This window comes from Patagioenas fasciata, chromosome 11 (genome assembly GCF_037038585.1).
Source record: "Patagioenas fasciata isolate bPatFas1 chromosome 11, bPatFas1.hap1, whole genome shotgun sequence".
Taxonomy (NCBI): domain Eukaryota; kingdom Metazoa; phylum Chordata; class Aves; order Columbiformes; family Columbidae; genus Patagioenas; species Patagioenas fasciata.
In genome coordinates this window covers 2,822,044-2,839,667 of record NC_092530.1, presented here as the reverse complement: position 1 = coordinate 2,839,667, position 17,624 = coordinate 2,822,044, and the positions used below count along the sequence as shown (strand labels likewise).

Genomic DNA, 17,624 nt, shown 5'->3' with positions numbered 1-17,624 from the left:
AGGGAGCGGTGGGTGAGCCAGCGCTCCTGGGATGGGGCTCTGCCCTGGGCTAAGGCCCTTTCCCAGCTGCTGCTCCCAGCACAGCGGGCTCTGTCACAGGTGCTGTTTCCTTCCCTTCCTGACACAGCCTCGGTGGAGTCCCAGCCCCTGGGTCTTATGGCACCGGGGTCACTGGACACTCTCACCTCGGGCTCTTTGATGTGCCTGTTGAAGCACATGCTCAGTGCTCCTGGTCCGCACTCAGAGCTCAAGGGGTGAACAAACTGCTTCCCCCACTACAGCCAGCCCTGTCCTGTGATGTTCTACCATTGCAGTGATGTGGCACCTGCAGCGGAGCCGTCCCTCATATATGGTCATGAACGGCGCTGGAGAAGTTCATTGGAGGACTGGGCCATGTCGGAGGGGAGATGGCTCCCGATAATGTCTAAAAAGGTGCTGCTGCTTCGATTGGCTCCTCCTGTAACTGGGGGACATCTGCAGAGATATATTGCCCTCCCATCATCATTGCTCCCCCGAGTCCCTGGAGCTGTGGCAGGGAGTGCGGCACAGAGGGAGGTGCCATCAGGGCAGGAGGCTCAGGATGGGCACAGAGGGACTGCTGTGCCCTCAGATGCTGTGGCTGCTCCTCTGGGTACAGCTGTGCAGGGGTAAGTGCTGACTCCCTTGTCCTGCTGCCCAGGGCCAGTGGGTACCAGTGTGGTCATGGGGATCTGTGTGGGAATGGGGTTCCTTTGCAGATGCTGCTGAGACAGGGGGCAGAAGGTGTTCAGTTCCACGGAGCCGGTGCCTTCCCCTGTGCCTGTCTGGGTGGGAGAGAGCACCTCCTTTTCCAGAGCTCCAGTGTTCTGTGCCTGGCTGGATTCACAGACCCCCTGTCCTGGGGTACCTTTTGGGACCCCTTGTCCCCAGCGCTCTGCCTCTGGACCAGCGGTGGCCTCACTGGTGATGACAACACCCAGAGATCCCCAGGGCACTGCCAACCTCTGGGGTGCCCCAGAGGCTTGGTGCACTGCTCACTGCCCCTTGTTCCAGGGGAGCCCTGACCCCACGAGGGCAGTTTGTGCCCCCCAAAGAGAGAGGACGGGGACATCTGCAGTAGAGACATGGCCTTCCTGGGTGGCTGGCCCAGGGCTGATGCCAGGGGAGAGGAGGGGATGTGGGATCCTCTGGGTCATCTCAGTGGGAACAGGGAAAGCCCTGGGGATGGGCTAGGTTTGGATGGTGCTGGGGCAGGTGGTTTATATGGGAAGCTGCAGCCCTGGGTACACGGGGCTGTTCAGGGGGGTGCTGGGCTGGGGGCAGTGGGTGCCCAGTGCAGGGCAGGGCGGTGTGTGGGTGGGCATGGGTGGGGAGCAGGTGGCCGCTGAGGTGGGAAGAGGTGCCTTGTGTGGTGGGATGCAGAATGACCCAGAAGGGCTGGACATGGGCACCCCCAGCCTTGTGCAGTTGTGGGGACAGAAGGGACCCTCACAATGCTCTGGGGACCTGCAGGGGACGGGGCTCCTGCCCTGGTACCCCTGACTCTGCCCAGGCAGGAGGTTCCCCCAGAGCTGCAGCGCTGGGGCTTGGTGCTCTCCTGACTCATCCTGTGTTGGTGTTTGAAGGTGCTGCGGAGGTGAGGCTGGCGGATGGCGGCAGGCGCTGTGCTGGAAGAGTGGAGGTGAAACACCAGGGACAGTGGGGAACCGTGTGTGGTCACTACTGGAGCATGAACGATGCAGCAGTGGTTTGTAAGCAGCTGGGCTGTGGATCTGCTGTTGGAGCTCCTCAGTACGGGCACTTTGGGCCGGGATCTGGCCCCATTTGGATGGATGATGTTGGCTGTAACGGCACCGAATCTGCCCTGTCTGACTGCAGACACAGAGGATGGGGTAAACATAACTGTGTGCACATTCTCGATGCTGGAGTAACATGTTCAGGTAAGGGGTCAGCCTGTTCACACCTTTGGGGCTGGCACGGGGGAAGGCTCTGACTGTGCTCTCAGGGAGCAACAAATGTGCTGGATCAGGTCCCAGTGTGGCCAACTACTCTGCTGAGCTGGGACAGTCATTGCTGGTGTAACCGGTCCTTGATCAAAGCTGTGACATCCCTATGGGCACAGGACCCCATGCAGGCAGCGCTGACCAGCTGCCCAACCCCTCCTGCCTCACCACAGGTTTGTTTTATTTGCTTTTTGTTGGTTTTTTTCCAGAATTTGTCCGTCTAGTGGACGGGAAGAGCCGCTGCTCAGGACGTATGGAGATCCGTGATGGGGACCAGTGGAAAAGTGTTTGTGATTCCCACTTTGGCCCCAAGGCTGCTGAGGTGGTCTGCAGGGAGCTGCAGTGCGGCGTGGCCCTGCCTGTGTCTGCAGGAGGTCACTTTGGAGAAGGGGCTGGTCCCGTGTGGGATGGAGAGCTGCAGTGTGTGGGGAATGAGTCCCTCCTGTCCTCCTGCCCCACGGGGTCCTCCAGGGACCAGGTCTGCACCCAGATGAACAGCGCTGCTGTCAGCTGCACAGGTAAGGAATCGGGGTGGGGTGTTGAAGACCGGGATGAAACCCAGACTGAGGAGGGGACAGTTTGGGAATGTGGAGACAAGGGAACTGGGGCATCTGTTCCCACAGCTGAAAGAGATGTGACCCTCCTGGGGATAACAGACAAGGGCAGGGCTGGGCTGATGCCCAAGGACAAAGGGGGCCATGGGGTGGGAGGGGTCCCTGGGATCAACATGTTGCTCCACAGGGGATACAGAAAGGCCTGAGATGATGAGCTGGGAGGTGTCCAGGGCAGACTGTGGCCCAGGGGAGCTGGGGGCCCTGGGTGAAGCAGCAGCATGTGCTTGGGGATCCCTGGGGACAGGTCTCTTCCCAGGGTGCTGACAGGGGAGGAGTGGGTGCTCTAGGTGGGTCAGGGCCAGGGTCAGGTTGAAGGGTCTGTAAGAGTAGAAGAAAGTGCTGAAAGCTCTGGGGTTACAAATGACACAGCAGGGCTGGAGATGATCACCCCAGCCTTGCATGGTCCATGGGGATACAAGGGACCTCTGCACCATACTGGGGACAGCCTGGAAGGGACAGGGCTCCCACCCTGACACCCACAGTGCTGGGGCTTGACGCTGATCTGACTGGTCCTGTGTCAGTGTTTGAAGGTGCTGCGGAGGTGAGGCTGGCGGATGGCGGCAGTCGCTGTGCTGGAAGAGTGGAGGTGAAACACCAGGGACAGTGGGGAACCGTGTGTGGTCACTACTGGAGCATGAACGATGCAGCAGTGGTTTGTAAGCAGCTGGGCTGTGGGTCTGCTGTTGGAGCTCCACAGTACGGACACTTTGGGCCGGGATCTGGCCCCATTTGGATGGATGATGTTGGCTGTAACGGCACCGAATCTGCCCTGTCTGACTGCAAACACGCAGGATGGGGTGAACATGACTGTTCTCACAGTCTTGATGCTGGAGTGACGTGTTCAGGTAGGAAGTCAGCGTAATACCAAACTTTGGGGATGGGATTGGGGAAGAGACGTGTCTGTGCCCTCAGGGAAAAACAAATATGCTGGATCTGGGCTCAGTGTGGCCAGTTGTGCTGCTGAGCTGGAACTGTCATTGCTGGTGTGACGGTCCTTGGAAAAATCTGTGACATCCCTGAAGGGAAAAGACCCCATGCCGTCAGCGCTGACCAGCTGATCAACCCCTCCTGCCTGCCCACAGCTCCCCACACTGACCCATGAAACAGGGTCTTTGCCAGCACTTACTGACTCATCTGTGCCCCTGTCACCCTCTGAGGCAGCAAGAGTCCAAGGGGACATGCGAGTCTCCTGTCCCCTGCCTGGCAGTTGGCTTGCGACGTGTGCACCCCAGATAATGGTGTCTCTGGATGAGAATATTCCCCTGGAGCAGGCAGAAGAGGGCTCTGGAAAGCACCAGCTGTGGTAACAGCTGCTCCATTTCTGTGCTCTGGGACATCTCCCACCTAAAAGGAACCTCCCAACACCCAGAAACACCCTGGGATCAAAGTGAGCCTCTGGTTGCACACAGGTGATGATGGTCCTGCCTGGCTCAAGCTCTGCAGGGGCTGAGCAGCTGCAGCTTTGTCACCATCTGGGCCAGTTCTCCTGGACCCCAACTGCTCACACGGCTGCGGTGCTGGGGGAGCGTGCTGGGCAGCACAGAGGACCTTGTGTGGGAGCCCTTTGTCTGAGCAGCACCTGTGGCTGTGAGTGTGTGGCAGACACACACCTTGAGTACTCTGGTGCTGTAGAGAAGAGGAGGAGGAGCCTTGGATATGTTTATGGCACCAAGACTCCCCTAACAGCTTCCTCTGGGATGTGCAATGTGCAGTTTGTCCAGGGAGTCCTGGGAGGTGATGTGGGACATGGACAAGTAACTGCCAGAGGGCTCTGGGAACTCCCAGGCTTTTTGGTGTTTCTTTCCAGGATTTGTCTGTCTGCTGGACGGGAAGAGCCGCTGCTCAGGACGTGTGCAGATCCGTGATGGGGACCAGTGGAAAAGTGTTTGTGATTCCCACTTTGGCCCCAGGGCTGCTGAGGTGGTCTGCAGGGAGCTGCAGTGCGGCGTGGCCCTGCCTGTGTCTGCAGGAGGTCACTTTGGAGAAGGGGCTGGTCCCGTGTGGGATGGAGAGCTGCAGTGTGTGGGGAATGAGTCCCTCCTGTCCTCCTGCCCCACGGGGTCCTCCAGGGACCAGGCCTGCACCCAGATGAACAGCGCTGCTGTCAGCTGCACAGGTAAGGACTAGGGGTGAGGTGCTGAACACTGGGTGGAGCCCCAGCCTGAGGAGGGGACAGTTTGGGATTGTGGAGACAAGGGAACTGGGGCATCTGTTCCCACAGCTGACAGAGACTTGACCTTCCTGGGGATCACAGACAAGGGCAGGGCTGGGCTGATGCCCCAGGACAAAGTGAACACTGGGCTGGTAGGACTCCCTGGGATCAACATCTTGCTCCACAGGGGATGCACAAAGGCCTGAGATGATGAGCTGGGAAGTACTCAGGGCAGACTATGGTCCAGGAGAGCTGAGGGTCCTGGGAGAAGCAGCAGCGTCTGCTTGGGGATCCCTGGGGACAGGTCTCTTCCCAGGGTGCTGGCTGGAGAGAAGTGGGTGCTCTAGGTGAGTCTGGTCCAGGGTCAGGTTGAAGGGTCTGTTAGGGTAGAAGGAAAAGCTGAAAGCTCTGAGGTCACAAATGACCCAGCAGGGCTGGAGCTGGTCACCCCAGCCTTACACAGCCCGTAGGGAAACAAGGGACCTCTGCACCACCCTGGGGACAGCGTGCAGGGGAGGGGTCTCCCACCCTGACACCCACAGTGCTGGGGCTTGACGCTGATCTGACTGGTCCTGTGTCAGTGTTTGAAGGTGCTGCGGAGGTGAGGCTGGCGGATGGCGGCAGTCGCTGTGCTGGAAGAGTGGAGGTGAAACACCAGGGACAGTGGGGAACCGTGTGTGGTCACTACTGGAGCATGAACGATGCAGCAGTGGTTTGTAAGCAGCTGGGCTGTGGGTCTGCTGTTGGAGCTCCACAGTACGGACACTTTGGGCTGGGATCTGGCCCCATTTGGATGGATGATGTCAGCTGTAATGGCACCGAATCTGCCCTGTCTGACTGCAAACACGCAGGATGGGGTGAACATAACTGCGGTCACAGTCTTGATGCTGGAGTGACATGTTCAGGTAACGGGTCAGTTTATTCTCACCTTTAGGGGGTGGGACTGTGGAAGGGACCTGGCTGTGCCATAAGGAGCAACACATGCTGGATCTCGCCAAATTAATCAATCATGCTGCTGAGCTGGAACTGTCATTGCTGGTGTAACTGGTCCCTGGGGAGAGCTGTGACATCCCTGTGGGGACAGGACCCCATGCAGGCAGCAATGACCAGCTGCCCAACCCCTCCTGCCTGCCCACAGCTCCCCACAATGACCCATGAAACGGGGTCTATACCAGCACTGACTGACTCATCTGTGCTGCTGTCACCCTCTGAGGCAGTGAGAGGCCAGGGGGACATACAACTCTCCTGTTCCCTGCCTGGCCATTGGCCTGGGACCTGTGCACCCCTGGGCAGAGCACCGTGTCCCTGGATGAGAACATCCCCCTCGAGCAGGCCTTGGAGGGCTCTGGAAAGCACCAGCCATGGTAACAGCTCCTGCATTTCTGTGCTCTGGGACATCTCCCACCTAAAAGGAACGTCCCAACACTGCAGGAACAACCTGGGATCAGAGTGAGCCTCTGGTTGCACACAGGTGAGGATGGTCCTGCCTGGCTCAAGCTCTGCAGGGGCTGAACAGCTGCAGCTTTGTCACCATCTGGGCCAGTTCTCCTGGACCCCAACTGCTCACACGGCTGCGGTGCTGGGGGAGCGTGCTGGGCAGCACAGAGGACCTTGTGTGGGAGCCCTTTGTCTGAGCAGCACCTGTGGCTGTGAGTGTGTGGCAGACACACACCTTGAGTACTCTGGTGCTGCAGAGGAGAGGAGGAGGAACCTTGGATATGTTTGTGGCACCAAGACTCCCCCAACAGCTTCCTCTGGGATGTGCAATGTGCAGTTTGTCCAGGGAGTCCTTGGAGGTGATGTGGGACATGGACAAGTAACTGCCAGAGGGCTCTGGGAACTCCCAGGCTTTTTGGTGTTTCTTTCCAGGATTTGTCCGTCTGCTGGACGGGAAGAGCCGCTGCTCAGGACGTGTGCAGATCCGTGATGGGGACCAGTGGAAAAGTGTTTGTGATTCCCACTTTGGCCCCAAGGCTGCTGAGGTGGTCTGCAGGGAGCTGCAGTGCGGCGTGGCCCTGCCTGTGTCTGCAGGAGGTCACTTTGGAGAAGGGGCTGGTCCCGTGTGGGATGGAGAGCTGCAGTGTGTGGGGAATGAGTCCCTCCTGTCCTCCTGCCCCACGGGGTCCTCCAGGGACCAGGCCTGCACCCAGATGAACAGCGCTGCTGTCAGCTGCACACGTGAGGACTCAGGGTGGGGTGTTGAACACTGGGGCTGTGCCGGGGGTTGGGGACAGAGCAAGGACCAGGCTGGGTGGGTGTAGGACAGGAGGGATCATGGGACTGTCTGCAGCATGAAAACCGTACAGTAGGAGAAGAAAACCAACCTACCCTCTCTCCTCCTCTGTCCCCAGAGTACACAGGGTTCAGGCTGGTGAATGGCAGCACAGCGTGTGCAGGGAGGGTGGAAGTCCAGGTGCTGGGGAGCTGGGGGACCCTCTGTGCCTCCCGCTGGGATCTCTCGGATGCCCATGTTCTGTGTCATCAACTCAACTGTGGGTTTGCTGAGTCCATTCCTGGAGGAGAGCATTTTGGGAGAGAGACTGGCCCTGTCTGGAGAGACGCATTCCACTGTGACGGGACTGAAGCCCACCTGGGACAGTGCCCAGTGGTCACCCTGGGGGCCTCCCCGTGCTCCCACGGGAACAACGCTGCTGTCATTTGCTCAGGTGAGTGCTGGGAAAATGGTGCATTAGCTCCGTTTCCCATTGTGTGAGGCATGGCCACCCAAAGCAGGGGTCCCATGGCAGCACCAGGCTAAGTTTCTCCCTGGAGGATCCCTGGGGGGCTTTCCCTGCTCAGACTGACTGCTCTGCTCTGGGAGAGCTGAGGTCTGAACAGAGACGGACACCTGTCCCCAGGGCAGTGCCTGAGGCCCTGGTACCACTGCCCGGCCCGGGTTCTGTAGGACGAGCCCAGAACAGGCTGGTGGGGCTCTGCTCCATCCTGCAGCTGCAGACAAACACATCCCATCCCCACAGAGAGCCCTGCAGAGCCTCATCCCACCACCCAGCCGCAGCAGACCCGGGTGTGAGCTGCAGACAGGGCCTGGGCTTTGCCCTCGCTTCTTGTCAGCACAGGGCTCACTCTTGCCCTGTTTGGTCCAACAGCCCCCCCTTGCCCTCCTCCCTGGAGGTTACCGTGCTGCCCCGTGCCGCTGATGGCTGTGGCTCCTCTGCTCTCCCCAGGCCCAGCCGACTCTGCGTCCCTGCGGCTGGTGGGCGGCGGGAGCTGGTGCGACGGGCGAGTGGAGATCTTCCAGCGCGGGATGTGGGGCAGAGTCCTGGACGACCAGTGGGACGTGCGGGAGGCCAGCGTGGTGTGCCGGCAGCTGCGGTGTGGAGAAGCAGAAAAAGCCTACAACCCCCCAAAGCCAGAGCGAGGGACGGGCCCCGTGGGGCTGCGAGGGGTCCGGTGCGCAGGGCACGAGGCCAGCCTGACCCGCTGCAACACCTCCCTGCGCAGGAGTGCCCTGTTGGGAGGGGTTGTGGAGGACGTGGGAGTCATTTGCTGGGGTGAGCGGTGCTGCACGGGTCCCCAGGTGATGGGGTGGGGGGGCGTCCACCCCCTGACAACACCTGACGTTCCTCCCCACTGCAGGGAGCTGGCGGGTCCGGCTGGTGCACGGGCCCGGGCGCTGCGCAGGGAGAGTGGAGATCTACTACCAGGGCAGCTGGGGGACCGTCTGTGACGATGGCTGGGACCTGTCTGATGCCGCCGTCGTTTGCCACCAGCTGGGCTGCGGAGGGGCGGTGGAGGCGGCCGGCTCCGCTCGCTTCGGGGAAGGCTCCGGGCAGATCTGGCTGGACGGTGTGAACTGCTCCTGGGCCGAGGCTGCTCTCTGGGACTGCGCTGCCAGGCCCTGGGGGCAGCACGACTGCGGGCACAAAGAGGACGCGGGCGTCATCTGCTCAGGTGTGTGCCGGGAGCTGTGCAGGGATGCTTCCCCGGAGGCCGGGATGCAGGGCTGTCCCTGGCTGAGCCCCTGCCTGAGCCTGGCCTAGGGACACCCATGCACGGGTGCCCTCAGTTCACCGGGGTCCCTGGGGAGCTCAGCTGTCCCCCAGGGTGAGCGGGGAGAGCAGGGGCTGTGTCCATCAGGGACTTCTCTCTGCCCTGGGTGCAAGGGGGACTTGCTGGCCCTGCCCTGCCTGGCTGGGGGCCTGGGGAGCGCAGGGGTGTCCTGGCTCCCACAGCCCCACACCAGCCTGTTCTCTTGCTGCCTTTCCTCCCAGAGTTCATGGACCTGAGGCTGGAGAACAGTAGTGGCTGCTCCGGGCGCCTCCAGGTTTTCTACAACGGGACGTGGGGGAGCGTTTGCTCCAGCTCGATGACTCCTGACACGGTGTCACTGGTGTGCAAGGAGCTGGGCTGTGGGGATGGAGGATCCCTGGAAACAGGCCTGCCCTATGGCAGGGTGTCTGGCCATGCCTGGCTGGATTACGTGCAGTGTGAGAAGGGAACCAGCTCCTTCTGGCAGTGTCCCTCTGCTCCCTGGAACCCACAGTCGTGCAATGACCTGCGAGATGAGACCCACATCACCTGCAATGGTAACTCTGAACCACTCGGGCACTGGTGTCACCCCAGGTTCTGCTCCCCTCTGGGCACGGCCAAATGCAGAGAAAGAGCTTGGAGGGGTTTTCATTGCCATGTCAGACTCTTCTGCTGCTGGTGGCACAGATGTGACCACAGTTCTCAGTGCCCCTCATGTCCGGGAGCCGTTGCCACCCAGCAGTGCCTGGGGGAGGCAGCGACATCTGCAAGTGGGCTCTCAGCAGAGACCAGAGAGGGTTCAGAGGAGCCTCCCCTCCATGGCCACCCTCCTGCTGCTCTGTGACCAAGATGGTACACACGGGCACAAGCAGAGCTCAGCCCCGCTCTCTTCTGCACAATCCTCCGAGCCAGCCCCTTCACCACCGTGTTTCCTTCTTCAGGGGGACGCCCAGAAATGCCCCCAGAGCCTTTGGCCCCGTGCCCCAACTCCAGCAGCTGCACAGGTAGGGAGCTGCTCCTCCGCGTGCTCCTCTTGCCTGACTCCTCTGCTGTCTGAGTGCCGTGGGAGCTCTTTGCCTTCTCCAGACAGGGAGAAGATCCGTGCCGTGGGAGGTGAGGACGGGTGCTCGGGCAGAGTGGAGCTCTGGCATCGCGGCTCCTGGGGGACAGTGTGCGATGACTCCTGGGACATGCAGGACGCCCAGGTGGCGTGCAGGCAGCTGGGCTGTGGCCCCGCGGTGTCTGCCCTGCATGAGGCTGCTTTTGGGGTGGGCCAAGGCCCCATCTGGCTGGAGCGGGTGGAGTGCCGGGGGACGGAGTCATCTCTGCAGGACTGCTGGGCCCGGCCTGGGGATGAACGTGCTTGCCGGCATAAGGAAGACGCTGCCGTGCGCTGCTCGGGTGAGCGGGGTCCGGGACCCCTTGGTCAGGTATTGGCAGGGAGCTAGGAAAGGCCTTTCACCTGCTTGGTCCTGGCACTGCCCCTGAGCTCCGAGAGCAGGAACGTTCCTGTGGGGTGCAGCAGCCTGGTGCCAAGCAGAGAGCAGCCTCGGTGGAACTGGGTGTCCTTGGGTCACTGCCCATGGGACCCTGCAGCTCCAGGACCATCCATCCCCTGGGCTGCCTGTGCCACCCTGCCCGCCGCCCAGCGCAGAGGCCCCGGACCCTGTCCTGGGTTCCTTTCTAGCACTATGGGAGGGGCAATTGGGGTGGGATGTGTCAGGGACCCTACAGACACCGTGTGTTACAGGGGAAGCTCCCTGGTACATGCACTCCCACCCTCTCAGCCCAGCTCTCCTTTTCCTCCCCTGCAGCTGCACCCAGGACAGCAGCATCCCCACCCCGAGCAGGTAACTCGTCCTCCCCAGGGCTGGGTATCCCAGGGCCAGGCTCTGACCCACAGTTGGGTGGAAGGGGCTTCTTGCTGGAGCGTGAAACTCCCAGGAGGAGGCACTGGGGTGATTGTGTGGGGGTTGAGGAGGGGGTGAAATTCAGTCAGCAGGGTGGAAGCTTCTCCATCATCCCCCCTGGGGCTCTCCACTCTCTGCTGCTTTGTGTGATGGGGGTCAGGGCTGGTGCTTTTCTTCCATGTTCTTGCCTGTGCAGATCCCACCCGGGGCCGTCCGACTGTCAGCGGGAGAACCTCAGTGCCCGTCATCATCTGCATCATCCTGGGGGCCCTTCTCTGCCTGCTCCTGGCCCTGCTGGCCTGGCAAGCGCTCAGTGCCAGGGCTGGGCGCAGAGGTGGGTCCTTCCACAGAGCTCCCAGTGATGCCTCCTGGAAGGGCTGGGGATGCTGCGGGGGGTCAGTAAGGGGTACGATCAGAGCTGAGGGGAGGAGACTGTGTGCTGTCACCTGTCCCACACACCCCTTTGACTGTCTGGCCATAGGGCACCAGCAGGAAGGGGTGGAGAGAGCCCAGAGGTGGTTGGAGCAAGAGATGGAGCAAGGAGAGACAGGGCAGAGCAGGACCAGGGGAGATGTTATCCTGTAGGAGACGTTATCCTGGGGGAGATGTTATCCTGTAGGAGATGTTATCCTGGGGGAAATGTTATCCTGGAGGAGATGGCCAAGGCTGACAGTGCTCTGGGTAATGCTGGAGGGCACTCTGGGGCAAGGAGAAGACGAGAAAAACAGGGCAGCAGGGCCCATCTCCATGGAGTCAGGCCCCAGGCTGACCCTCTGCCCAGCCCTGCCTGCCCTTGGTAGGGCAGGGGCCCTGCTATGGACTTGTGGGGCAGACGGGGGTTGGCTCCAGGTGGAGGGGAAGCACGGGAGCTGCTCTGGGGTCAGACAAGGGGGATGACCCAGGGGCCAGAGGGGCTTGAGCGCTGTCTCCAAGGGGCTGATGTGAGGGTGATGCTGCCCCAGATCATCTCCACAGTGATGTGGCCCTCGCTGGGGATGTGGCAGCTGTTCCTGGACAGCACAGTGGGGCTGTGCTGTTGGAGCAGTCCTGGGCTGGGCCAAGGAACAGGTTTGGGGAGCACAGTGGGGTCCCATTGCCCCTCTACCTGTCCACATGCCAGCTCTGCCTCTGTCCCCAGGCTCCAGGACAGCCCAGGAGCTCTTCCCCGAGGCCGTGTACGAGGAGATCGGTCACAGCCCAGCGTGGGAGAAGCAGGCGAGGTTTGGTCGCTCAGGTGGGTGTGGGCACATCTGCAGGACCCTTTAACCCCACCCCACCCCAGGGCTGATGCCCTGAAGCCCCCAGCCCGTGGTCCCTGCAGTGCTGGGGCTGTGTGGTCTGTGGGGAGAGCACCCCAGCCCTGGGCCCGGGAGAGGAGCTGCCTCCCAACCAGCTTTGCCCGTCGCAGCTGGACAGCCCCTCTCTTCCTGCCCCTGCAGCCACTTGGCGAGTGAGGGAAGAGCTGTCCTGGGGCAGCTCTGGGAGCACCTTTGAGACAGGGCTTGTCCCAGGGGAGCAGGGTGAATTCCCAGCCCTCCTCCCCATGCAGCCCCAGCTCTGTGGGTCCCCCCTCCCCAGCAGTGCTGACCACAAACCAGGTCAGTGGTCTCGTCCCATAACAACCGCTGTGCATCTCTCCAGGCTTCTCTTCAGAGCAGTCCCTGACCCAGCTGCAGCCCTACCCTGGGCACCGAGAGGAGGAGGATGGTCTGGGATCAGCACCAGGTAATGAAGCAGGAAGGGGCTGATCTGCCTGCAGACAAGTGAAGGACAGAGGTGTCACTGTCACCGTCAGAGACCAGGAGGACCTGAGGGTCTCCTGTGCTGCTGCCAACACCAGTGCCTCACATCCTCTGCTCTGCACGATGGATCTTCTCGCTGTCACCAGCTCCCCTCTCTTTTCAGATGTTCCTGTTCTGCCTGGGGGTGACCCAGTGGATAGGTATGATGATGCCAGGGAGGTTTCTGACCCTGGGGAGGACGATGCCCCTGGACAGGGAGCTCGGGAAATGCCGAGGGTGCCACAGGAGGGAGCAGAACCCAGCGATGCACCCAGAGGTGAGAGGAAAATTCAGCGCTGCTGGTTCCTGGGGTGCCACCCCCACTGCCACCCTGGTTGCTGCTGCACTGAGACCTAAACCTCCTGGGAAGGGGGCACCTGCCCCAGGAGTTTCCCGTGGAGGGACTGAAGGGTGGGAGAAGGAGCTGAGTGTGGTGAGGAGCAGGGAGGAAGGTGATGCACAGACCCCATGGGGTGAGCTGCAATGTCCCGCACTGCTGCTTGCAGGGGGCAGCCTGTGCTCCCAGAGAAGTGCTGGGGTCGCTGGAGCTGAAGGAGACACCGCGTCCCTGTCCCCGGGGAGCATGGGTTACGATGACGCTGAAGAGATCTCTCTGGCACATCTGTGACACACAAAGGCTGTGACAGGGCTGGGTGCACAGCAGCCCCTGAGCCCCCGGCCAGGAGAGCCCATCCCTGCTGTGCAGGTGGGTGCAGCCAGGAGGGAGGAGAGGTCAGTGCAGCTGGGAGAGCCGTGAGCACCAGGAACCGCCTCCCTTTGCCCATGGGCAGCACCAACAGACCAGAGTTTCCTCCAGTTGTTTTCCATTTTTACATTGTGCATCATATTTGTGCTTATTAAAAGTCTCAGGGGGTTTGACCCGGAGCTGGTTTGTGTCTGCCCAGGTGTCAGGAAATCTTCCCGAATTTTAGCAGGAGCAGCAGAGAACAAAGTCATGGCGGTGCGGAAGGGGTTTGTCTCAGGGACAACAGGCTTGGGGTCAGGTTGTGGTGCTGCTAGAGCCCGTGGTCCCTGTGGAATAATCATGCTGACAGAGAGGCTTCCATCCTGCTTTGCCACAGGCAGTTTCTAGTCAAAATGACTCTCTAACAGATCCCATGATGCTCCCCAGTGCCCATTTCTTCATCCCAAGATCTCCCAGCTGCCTGGGTCACGCTGGTCCCACAGTGCAGAGCCCATGACAGAGCTGCCAATCAGGGTCAGCCCTGGGCTGTGACCCCGCAGAAGTGAACCCCAAGGTGGTTTAAGCATTGTGTCCCAGGGTATGCTCTGAACTAGACTTCAGAATAGGCAAAAATCTGCCCTTCGGAAGTCCAGTGTAGAGGTTTTATTAACGGCTCTCCTTGCATCTCTGAGTATTGAAAATTCTATTATTTCATGGTCGCTATGCCCAGGTGGCCTCCAACCACTACATCTCCCACCAGCCCTTCCCTGATTGTGAACAGTAGGTCTAGCGGGGCCTTACCCCTGGTCGGCTCATTTACCAGCTAATAGGGGAAATTGTCCTCTATACACTCTAGGAAATTCCTAGGCTGCCTCTTCTGTGCAGTATTGAGCTCCCAGCAGATATCCAGCAGGTTAAAGTCACCCACAAGAACAAGGGCTGTTGATTTTGAGACATCTTCCAGCTGCTTGTAGAATAATTCATCTCCTCCATCATCCTGGTTGGGCAGTCTAGAACAGACACCCACGAGGATGTCGGCCTTGTTGGACTTCCCCCTCATTCTGGTCCACAGACACTCAACCTTGTCACTGCTGGCCTCAAGTTTAACAGAGTCAAGAGACTCTCTAACATATAAAGCCACCCCTCCACCTCTCCTACCCTGCCTGTGTCTTCTGAAGAGCTTGTGGCCACACATAGCAGCCCTGCAGTCGTATGAGTCATCCCACCATGTTTCTGTGATGGAACTATGTCACAGCTTTCCTGCTGCACGATGGCTTCCAGCTCCTCTTGCTTGTTGCCCATACTGCGTGCATTAGTGTACATGCACTTCAAGTGGGCTGCTAATTTCACTCTTAATTCAGGCTTTCCGTCCTTAGGCTGATCTTTGGAGAGCCCAGTTTCAATCCCTTCCCCCTTCAAACCCAGTTTAAAGCCCTCCTGATCAGCCCCGACAACTTCTGGGCTATAGTTCTCTTGCTCTTCCTAGAAGGATGAAGCCCATCTCATATGAGGAGACCAGATACCATGGAGTTTGCCCCATGGTCAAAAAACCCAAAATGTTGATGGTGACACCAATCCTTTGGCCACCTGTTAATGAGATGGGCTTTTCTACTCCTCTCATTATTTATCTCCTCATCTATCCCAGACAGCACAGGAACTGAGCCAAATATCGCCTGTGCTCCTGTTCCATGAACTGACCGACCCAGTGCTTTAAAGTCTTTTTTAATTATCTTGGCATTTCTTCTATTAATGTCCTCGCTGCCAGCTTGGACTGCTAACAGGGGATAACAGTCTGAGGGCTGAATTAGCTCCGGAAGTCTTCTATTAATGTCCCTCAGCCCGACCCCAGGAAGGCAGCAGACATCCCTGTGGGATGGGTCTGGGCGACATACAGGGCCCTCTGCTCCCCTCAGGAGGAGTCGCCGACTACAACCACCCTTCTTTGTTTTTTTCTTACAGCTGCAGTTGTAATCCGTTTTGTAGATGAGGTCCATCCAGGAGGATGGTCCATCCAGGCACATCTTCTTGGCTGTTCTCTGCCTGATTTTCTGGGTCCAGGGCCTCATATCTATTTGTTAAGGGCACCAGGGGTGGTGATGGGGTTCAAGAGAGGGTTCTTTTACCTCTCCGATCAGGGACCTATTCCCATTCCTCCCCATCAATTAGGTCTGCTCTATCTGCCTTATGGCAGGAGGGACAGGGCTTCGCCATCTCCTGTTGCCCACCCTAAGGAGTCAAAAGGGTTTGACTCCACCAGTCAATTTCCTCCTCACTCTCCCTAATGCACCTTAGTCTCTCCACCTCTTCCTTAAGCTCTGCCACTGGGCACAGTAAGTCATTGCCCTGGTCACATTGTACACAGGTGCCTCCCATACCATCCTCTGGTACCAATGCCGGGCACAGACACTCTGCACAGCCAGACACCTGGGTGGCTGCATCCTCCTTGGAGGGCAGTGTCTGTGTAGACACACTCTTTGTGTTAGCAGCAACAGCTTTCCTTTTCTAGAAACCACTGCTGCCTTTAGTTAAACCGGGGAAAAAAACCACACCCAGACAAAACCCCTGATAATCTGACCTACAAGAGCTGGTGGTGTCCTGTCTGCTGGCCCTGCCGCACCCCAGTGTGTGTCACCAGCAACAGGTGAGAGGTCGAGCAGCAAGGAGGGACAGAACCTCTGCGCCCTACTGCACGAGCTACCACGGTCACTGCTGCAGCACAGCGTGGGTCGTGCTCACCTGCCCCATAACCTCGTTCACCTCCCAGTGCCTGGTGCATCTCTGCCCTCCTAGAAGCTTTTTCAAGGCAAAGGGGAGGGGATGTGATCACCATTGCCGTGGTAACGTCAGCCGCCTCCGCAAGGGCTGCTGGGGACTTCCGAGCAGCGAAATCGAAAATGCGACCAGAAGCCCCTCTCTTTACCCTCTTCGACCTCTGTAACTTTGAGATTTCACTCGCAGCTCCAGCTGAGCTGGCTTCAGTCTGCTGATCCCAGGAAATGAGCAGAGCTGTATCAGGGCAGGAGAACAACCCTGTCCATCAGGACAGAGCAGGACCTGACACGCTGAGCGGTGACCCTGAGGAGAAGGGCCTGGGCACTCCAAGGTCCCCACACCAGCCCATGGTGCACGCTCACCATGAACAAGGCAGCTGCACACGGGGCTGCATGGGGAGGAGTGTGGGAACCCAGACACCTGGAGTTCTCATCCCATTCGGTTCAGCACTGGTGTGACCCCACACACACATGGGGGTGTGCCAGTGTGCGGCTTCCCAGTTTGGAGAAGCAGGGAGGAACTGGAGAGTGCAGGGCTCTGCCAAGGCAGGTTCAGGACCTTGTGCACATGGTGTGGGATGCTGAGGGACCTGGGCTGCTTTGGCCCAGCAGCGCTGGGGAGGCTGCAGCAGTGCAGGAGTCACCTGAGAGTGCTTGAAGGGTGGTTTCAGAGGTGGTGGAGGTTTCTTCATAGTGAGAAAGAGCATGAGAAAGAAATAATGGCCCAAAGTGCAGCTGGGGAGGTCCAGGCTGGACGTGAGCAGAAAGGAATGTGACTGGAAGGGCAGTGCTGTGGTGGAGCAGGTCAGCAGAGGGAGTCTGCATCAGCCCAAGGCTTTGTGCTTCAAGGAACAGCTGGGGAGGGTGGAGAGATCTCAGCAAAGGAAGGAAGATGCTCAGACAAGAGCAAGGTGGGGCAGCAGGGGGGATGTCTGCAGCCTGCAGGGAAAGAGGTGCAGGGGATGCCACAGCACAGGACAGGCTGTGGTGGAGATGATCAAATGATCCAAAGAGGCTGAAAGCCCCACCAGACATGAGCTCCTTCTCCCCTTGGCTATGGCTGTTGTCTGCACCTCTGATGCCTGTGAGGAGACACCTTGTCCTTCCAGCACAGGGGCCCCATGGCCTCCTTGTCCCCAGCCAGGAATTTGGGAGGTGTGGGACCGTAGTCCTGCCCTTGGCCCTGCACAGCCCCACATCACACTACCCCAGGAAGAGCCCTGGGCAACATGTGAGGGACAGATCTGACTTCCCAGGGGCTGGAGGTCTGGGCTTGGCCCTTTGGTTAATGAAACACATCCAGGTTTACTCAGCATCAGAGAGACCTTTGCGGCAATTAGGATCGACACATACCGGGACGCAGACAGAAATTCATGCAGAGGCAGAGATCTTGTTCAGGAAGGAGCGCAGAGCCTGGCCAAGCAGAGAGCTTCACCATTGACAATTTATAGGATTTACAGATACAGGCATGGACTAAGATGTTTACAAAAAGGTGTTTTTCCACTAATTGTTATTAAGAACACACTAAACTCAAGTGATATTTGTTTCACTTGTTTTTCCACTCATTCACAGACCAGGCCCAAGGACATTCACACATCCCATGCACTTGGGGGCGGTTATCCGGCCCGAGATCCCATTCTCACGAGTCTGGGCTATAACTTTTTACAGTTACGAGAAACGTACTTCAAAGTAATCTGTCCAAGGACCTTTATATTTTACTATGCTACTATTATGTCTTC

At 59.1% G+C, this 17,624-nt stretch overlaps 1 pseudogene; it reads left to right on the top strand.

The window, feature by feature from the left end:
- The first annotated feature begins 580 nt into the window (after window positions 1-580).
- Window positions 581-13,186, top strand: LOC136106259 (antigen WC1.1-like; annotated as a pseudogene).
- The last annotated feature ends 4,438 nt before the right edge of the window (window positions 13,187-17,624 follow it).